Raw genomic sequence first — 8,815 nt, forward strand, 5'->3', positions numbered from 1 at the left:
ATCGAGCGCCGGCCAGAGCAAAAGGTATACTTGGGAACGGGGTTGAGCCCCGAACTCAGGAAGAAACTCGTTCAATTTCTTATCAATAACATCAATTGTTTCGCCTGGTCCCATTTAGATATAACAGGGATCCCGCCGGACATAATGACACATCAGCTAAGTTTGGACCATAGGTTCAGACCGGTGAAGCAAAAAAAAAGACCTCAGTTCGATAGAAAGAACGCCTTTATAAAGGACGAGGTAACCAAACTTCTCAAAATAGGGTCCATTCGGGAGGTAAAATATCCCGAATGGCTAGCCAACGTAGTTGTAGTCCCTATAAAAGGGGACAAACTTAGAATGTACGTGGACTATAAGGATTTGAACAAAGCATGCCCCAAAGATTCTTTTCTGTTGCCCAACATCGATCGCATGATCGATGCCACGGCCGGCCACGAGATCCTCACTTTTCTCGATGCCTATTCCGGGTATAATCAAATACAGATGAACCCGGAGGACCAGGAAAAAACCTCATTTGTCACCAAATATGGAACGTATTGTTATAATGTGATGCCCTTCGGGCTAAAAAACGCAGGGGCCACTTACCAACGCCTAGTGAATAAAATGTTCGAAGAACAAATAGGAAAATCAATGGAGGTTTATATTGATGACATGTTAGTCAAATCCCTGCGCGCAGAGGACCATTTAATTCATTTGCAGGAAATGTTCGAGATTCTGAGGAAATACAAAATGAAGCTCAACCCCGAAAAATGTGCCTTCGGGGTCGGTTCGGGCAAGTTCCTCAGCTTCATGGTATCACATCGGGGAATAGAGATTAACCCCGAAAAAATTAGGGCCGTCGAAGACATCACCGTCATAGACAGCGTGAAGGCCGTGCAAAGACTAACGGGTCGGATCGCCGCCCTAAGCCGATTCATATCGAGATCATCCGATCAAAGTCATGAATTATTTTCTCTACTCAAAAAGAAGAATGATTTTTCTTGGACCCCGGAGTGCCAATAAGCATTAGAAGGACTAAAACGATATCTATCAAGCGCACCACTGCTTCACACTCCAAAAACCGATGAGAAACTTTGTTTGTACTTGGCAGTATCGGAAGTCGCCGTAAGCGGTGTCCTAGTTCGAGAAGAGCAAGGTACGCAATTCCCAGTTTATTATACAAGTCGAACCTTAGGAGAGGCGGAAACTAGATATCCGCTCCTAGAAAGGTTGGCGCTTGCACTGATAAGCGCCTCAAGGAAGTTAAGGCCATACTTCCAATGTCACCCCATATGCGTATTGTCTACTTACCCACTTCGTAATATTTTGCACAAACCCGAGTTATCAGGCCAACTGGCCAAATGGATCGTCGAACTCAGTGGGTAAGATATAGAATATCGACCCCGCACGGCCATCAAGTCTCAAGTCCTAGCAGACTTCGTGGCCGATTTCACACCAGCCCTCGTACCCGAAGCCGAAAAAGAACTGTTGAAATCAGGTACATCATCGGGGGTATGGATCCTTTTTACGGATGGGGCTTCAAACGTAAAGGGGTCCGGGCTGGGCATAGTTTTGAAACCACCCACGGGTGGCATTATTAGACAATCTATTAAAACTATCAGGTTGATTAACAACGAGGCCGAGTACGAAGCCATGATTGCAGGTCTCGAGCTAGCTAGAAATTTGGGAGCAGAAATCGTTGAAGCCAACTGCAACTCCTTACTGGTGGTAAGTCAAGTAAACAAAACTTTTGAAGTTCGAGAAGGTAGAATACAGAGGTATTTAGATAAACTGCTTATTACTTTGCGCCATTTCAAACGATGGACTTTACGACATGTGCCACGGGAACAGAATAATGAGGCCGACGCACTGGCGAATTTGGGGTCATCGGTCGAGGTAGATGATATGGGCTCGGGGAATGTAGTTCAACTTTTGAGATCGGTAATCGAAGAAGGGCACGCCGAAATAAATTCTACAAGCTTAACCTGGGATTGGAGAAACAAGTACATCGAATATTTGAAAAACGAAAAACTCCCATTGGACCCTAAATATTCCAGAACCCTACGGACCAAGGCTGCTCGATTCACTCTGGCTTCAGATGGAACACTGTACCGAAGAACGTTCGATGGACCATTGGCGGTATGCTTGGATCCGGAGAATGTCGATTATGTCCTACGGGAAGTGCATGAGGGTACTTGCGGGAATCACTCTGGAGCCGACACATTAGCCCAAAAAATAATCAGAGCAGGGTATTATTGGATCGATATGGGCAAAGATACGAAGGAATTCGTTTGTAAATATGATAAATGTCAAAGGTTTGCACCAATGATCCACCAGCCCAGAGAACAACTCCACTCGGTCCTATCCCCATGTCCTTTCATGAAATGGGGAATGGATATCGTCGGCCCTCTGCCATCAACCCCAGGTAAATCCAAATTCATTTTGTTTATGACTGACTATTTTTCTAAATGGGTTGAAGCACAGGTGTTCGAGAAAATAAGAGAGAAAGAAGTTATAGACTTTATATGGGATCATATCATATACCGGTTCGGGATACCCGCCGAAATAGTATGTGACAATGGAAAGCAATTCATTGGCGGCAAAGTAACAGGATTCCTCGAAGACCACAAGATAAGAAGGATACTATCAACGCCGTACCACCCCAGTGGGAACGGGCAGGCCGAATCAACGAATAAAACTGTCATTCAAAACTTAAAGAAGAGATTGAACGATGCTAAAGGGAGATGGAGAGAAATCCTACCCGAAGTCCTTTGGGCATATCGGACAACATCAAAATCCAGTACGGGGGCGACCCCGTTCTCCTTAGTATATGGATCCGAAGCATTGCTACCAGTCGAGGTTGGTGAACCCAGTGCCAGATTTTGGTTCTCGACGGAAGAATCAAATAACGAGGCTATGAACACAAGCCTCGAACTATCGGACAAAAGGCGAGAAACTGCCCTCGTCCGGATGGCCGCCCAAAAGCAGCGAATCGAAAGGTATTATAATCGAAGAACCAAGCTCTGCCATTTCAAGCCAGGGGACTTAGTGTTGAGAAAAATTACCATCAATACCCGGAATCTGAATGAAGGGAAGCTAGGACCGAATTGGGAAGGACCATATCAGGTACTCGAGGATATCGGAAAGGGGTTGTACAGGATCGACGTTATAAACGGCAAACAGTTATCAAGCAACTGGAATGTATCACATCTAAAATGATACTACTGTTAAGGTACAACCTTTCCATATTCGTTTATATCTCAAAACTGATCCCTGCAGAAGTCCGAACAAGGGACGGATCTCTCATCAGAAAGCACGCGTTACACTCTTTTTTCCTTATACCGGTTTTATCCCAAATGATTTTTTTGGCAAGGTTTTTAATGAGGCAACCACTGGTCGTGCAGCATTTATAATGATATCCGAGGCCTCGTAAGAGAGTTACTTCACAGCAACAGGGTCCCGATAGGAAAACTGTAAAGAGCCAAATGGTCGAAGCAAGCCACGCTCATATAAATTGGCCCGAACCCGGACGTGTATTAACATGCGAATAATTAAGATATAATGCGACCATTAGGCCTACGGGCTATTTTTCATTTCGAGTTCAAGCAAACACTCACTCGACCAAATAGCCTACGGGCGACATCAGTTCGAGTTCGAACCATTTACTCGACTAGGCCTACGGGCTATTTTTCATTTTGAGTTCGAGTAAACACTCACTCGACCAAATAGCCTACGAGCGGCATCAATTCGAGTTCGAATCATTCGATCGACCAGGCCTACGGGCTATTTTTATTTCGAGTTCGAGCAAACACTTACTCGACCAAATAGCCTATGGGCTGCCTCAATCCAGGTTCGAATCATTCATTCGACCAGGCCTACGGGCTATTTTTCATTTCGCGTTCGAGCAAACACCCACTCGACCAAATAGCCTACGGGCTGCATTAATTCGAGTTCGAATAATTCACTCGATCAAGCCTATGGGCTACATCAATTCAAGCACAAGCAAACACTCGCTCGACCATCAAAAGCCTAAAGGGCTATATTACCCTAAGTTTTAGTAAACGCTCGCTCGGTTGCAGAGACCACGAGGTTCAAGTTTGATTAAGCAGTTTAAATCATAGAGATATGCCTATACACAAAATTTATCTACATAGGTGGCTACAAAAAAAAATTTAAACGGGAGCGGTCTCTTCTTTATCAGGTTCCCCCCCGTTCTCGGATCCGCTTTTGCTCCCATCGTCGTCGTCATCATCATCGAAAACCAGAGCTTCAGCATCAGCTTCGAGTTCTTTTGCCCTTTTTATCTCTTCTGTGAGATCGAAGCCGCGAGCATGAATCTCCTCGAGAGTTTCTCTCCTGGATCGATACTTAGCAAGTTCGATGACCCAATGCGCCTGACCATTGGCGGATTCGGCTTCCTCTCTTGCCTGAACTTGGGCGGCTTCAGAATCAGCCCGATAGACGGCCACGAGCGCATCCGCATAAGTCTTTGCCTTTTCAGCATCGGATTCGGCCTTGGCGAGTACTGAGGCCAACTGAGCCTCGAGCTCCTCAATTTTTCTTGCTTGAACCAGGCCCTTTTCCTTCATTTTCTGAAATTGGGTTTCAGACGATGATAACTGGGCTCGAGCAGTCTCTTTTTCTGCAGCAAAGCGGTCCATACCTTCTTTGCACCGCAAGGATTCTATCCTTATCACATCGACCTCCTCACACAGCTTCCCTATCATCTCGATTTTTTGCTGCAGCTGTGAGACCGAAATGTTAGCTACCATTCTGGTATCGAACCCATAGGCTTTCAAAAGCACCATTACCTGCTCAGACAAATCATTCTGGTCTCGATAAGCCTTGGCCAGCTCGGCTCGGAGATCTTTTATTTTCTCCTCTCTCTGTCCTAAGGAAAGTTTGAGAGAGTTCCTCTCATTGGAAGCACGTTTCAGGTCGGCCGCGTATCGATGCAGCTCATTCTGGGAATGAGAACATTGTTCTCGATGGACTGCCGCAGCGTACGAAGGAACAAGAAGCGAAGTTAACGAAAGACAAACATAAAGGCAATACCAACAAAAAGATTTTTGAAATACTCACCTGGTTCAAAGCTTGCCGCAAAACCGTGAAAAAGATCTGATTCATCACCAGCACCGGCACCGGCAACATCCTCGATACCAGTAAATAGGTCACGAAACGGATCCTCTTCATCGTGAGGCCTATCTAGATCGAGGGCCCCCAGAGCTTGAGCTTCCCGAATCACCCCTGCGGAAAAAGCGGGAAAGGTAGGCGAGTCCTCGATCGCTGCTGCCCCAAGTGACTCGCTCGGAGCATTCCCCTCGGCTTGGAGAGGTTCGAAGGGCTCTTCGATTGTAACCCTTGACGTTTGGTTCCGATGAGAGGCGTCTTCAACATCCGATAGTTCGGGGACTCTACCAGAACCTCTCTCCGGTATATTTTCAGATCGAGACGGAGCCCCATAGGGCATCATCGATCCAGCCGGCGTTGAAGCATCGGTGTCTCTCTTCATCCAGACTGCCAGCGTGGACTCATTATCCTCTTCCTCTTCTTCCTCATCCCTTAGGCGCAAAACGGATTCTACGGTCAAAGGAATAACATTCTTGTTCAGCTTACGAGCCGTCCTCTTCTTCGGTTTTGGATATTCAGGCAACGAAGCTCTCTTCCTTTTATTTTCCTTCACCAGCTTTAGAACGAAGGTCGAAACATCCTCCTCATTAGACAGAGGTCTCAAGAATGCGACCTTACCCAAACCTACATATGGGAAACCTTATAAAAAATATCAAGAAATGCCTCGTTAGAGTCCGAGAAATGAGCTTACCGTGATTTTTGGCCTTCCACCGACCCTTAGACAAATCACGCCATGAGTGTTCGGAGTATGTGGAAGTCGAAACAAGATCCCGTACCCAATTCTTGAGGTCGGGAACCGCTTCGGGCATCCAGGGAACCGCTACATCACGAAAAGAGGAGTATCGATAAGAGAACAAATGAAAAAACAAAACAGAAGCAATAGAAAAATCACACTTACGTTTCAAATTCCACTCCTCGGGAAAGGGCATCTTTTCAGTCGGGATCAAGTCCGAAGTCCTTACTCGAACGAACCTGCTCATCCAACCCCGGTCCCTGTCCTCACCAATACTCGAGAACAAAGGCTTGGTAGCCTGACACTGGAGTTTTATTAACCCTCCCCGAAAAAGTCGGGGACGGTATAGTAGGATAAGATGATCGAGGGTGAACGACATCCCATCGATTTTGCTCACGAAATATCGGATCAGAATAACGATCCGCCACAAAGAAGGATGGACCTGGCTTAAGGTTACCTAATATTGTCGACAGAAGTCGATAACGACGGAATCGAGGGGACCCAAAGTGAAAGGGTAAGTATATACGTTCAAAAACCCTTCCACGTGAGAAGTGATGTCTTCGTCAGGGGTAGGTATTATCACTTCTTTTTTCCCCCAATTGCAGTCCTTCTTTAACAGATCGAGGTGCTTCTCAGTAATCGAACACATGTACCTCGATACTGGCTCACACCGGCCAAGGACCGATGAACCTTTATCAACTTTAAAATCTGAAGTAAGGACGCACGCCTCGAGGACACACTCCTCTGGCCGTGGCTCCACCGGTGTCTCATCGGCGGCACAATGTGAAGATGAAGCTTTCTCTTTCTGAGGAACGGTTCGATGTTTTCGCCATTTTTTTGAATTCAAAAATAAGGAGTAGAAGAAAGTGATAGAGATTTGGTAGAATTGAGGGGTCTTTTCGGAAAGAAATCACAGCCTTTTTGGTAGGCTGGAGAGTATAAAGAAGAAATTGAGAAATTTTAGAAGATAGAAGATGCAAAAATAGTAAAAGATAAAGGTGAGAGTTTTTATAGGTTCAAAGTGACGGCGGTTCGTTATCAGCCTTGGCATGTCCGGTACGGTTCAAAGGGTGGTGTATCGAAGTAAGATCCCGAAGGGGGGAATGAACTAACCTAGATCCCGGGGAAGCCGGTCCGTGTTGAGATCGATATCATAATCAAATTCGAACAAGAATCGAACCATGGCGTGGGTAGATCTATCATGCTGATAATTCAAAAATCAACCTACATCGACCTGGAATCCATCCGAGGGCTCGAATCAGGATCGGGCTCGAACCAAGATCACGAGTTCGAGCCGAAATCAAGCTCGAACCAAAATCGAGGATTCTAAGCAAGATCGAGCTTGCAGACAAAGGCTGTTGTAATCCCACTAGAGAGAATCTTGGCAGAAATTATAGAAAAGTTGATTTATCATATGTCTCCCAATGAATGTTTATTTTATTAGACTTGGAGCCAAACCCTTTCACTATAAAAGGGCTTGTTTACCATTTCTTGAAGGCATCTTTTTTGAGACTTAAATAATCAAAAACTGTATTATTTCCTTTGTAAGGAAGAGGGATCATTCTAGTTTCTTAGATTGATTCTATTTTGTAAAATCCTAAATTCACTGTTCATAATCGATTCGCCTGGATTACGTTTTCTCCAACCTATATTCATCCTTTTATTTATCCTAGCATTCTGTATTAAGTTGTACCACATATCTTCGGAACTGCGTATAAATTCAACTATATCCATTTTTCGGGAAAACACTATTATAAGTACGTATAATACTTTGACTTTTCTAGAACTTTCTTTTACCTTAATAGACAAACTAACACCGCGCCTCCCAAATAGTTTTTGCAATGATCTTCGTGAGTTACATCGGCACTCTATTAAAAGGGAAAAAGTGTATAATCAATATTCCAGATTAGAAATTAAACACTATACAAAAAGATATTAATTAGAACTGTCGTTAACCTGAATTCTCCATGATACTTATACAATTTAATCTCCTACTAAAGAGTGCCACTTCATGCAATTTATTTCTTCTTTGATTAATTTTGTTTCAACTTGTCTTTCAGGATAGATTGGCAAACAATAACACTATTGCTTTGATGAATATGAAACTAATTCTAATATTGATGAATAACACTATTGCTTTAATCTAGGCTTTTTCATTCTCATCTATCATGTATTAAACTAGCTAAATAGAATCGACATTCATCATTTTCAAAAACTTATATATTTTAAATTTTTATTTTAAAACTTAAAGATATTATTTAATAACATTTATTTTTTTTTATATAAAATTATATTCTTGAGGTGGGTATACCGTATACGTGTAATGTGTGTACCCGGAGACTAGCAGGATTAAAAATTACAATGTGTCTAGGACATCCATATACACACACATTAAATCGATTTGATTCTCAATAAAGTAAGTGATAGAATTCGAGGGTCCACCAAACTATATAGAGAATGAGGTTCTCTATAAGTTCCCAAAGAACACACGCACATTGTAGTAAGTAAATGACACAAGGAAGTTTTACGTGAAAAACTCCCTGCTCACGGGATTAAAAACCACGACCTACCCTTGTAGGATTTCAACTTCACTACTTAGCAAACTTTAGATTACAACCTATTACAACCTAGGAATTAACCTCTTAATCCCTCACTAACTAGTAACAACTCTATTACAAGCCACTTTGTAATAACTCTATTACAAAAACTTTACAACTCGACTAATTCTAGCTAAGACACAAACACAAGGGTTTATGATATACAAAGGATTTCCTACACAATGCTTCTAACTAAGCTAAGTAGGAATTACAAGTAGAGAACTTTGCCAAAGGTGTCATCTGCCAAATGATTCTCAAGTGCATCGAGAACAAAGAATAACATAGGACATGTAATAACTCAATATAGGGAACTGGTCCGTTGCTATGTTGTTCTTTATTCTTGATCCACTTGAGAATCATTTGGCAGATGACCAAT

This window comes from Nicotiana tabacum, chromosome 15 (genome assembly GCF_000715075.1).
Source record: "Nicotiana tabacum cultivar K326 chromosome 15, ASM71507v2, whole genome shotgun sequence".
NCBI classification, from domain to species: Eukaryota; Viridiplantae; Streptophyta; class Magnoliopsida; order Solanales; family Solanaceae; genus Nicotiana; species Nicotiana tabacum.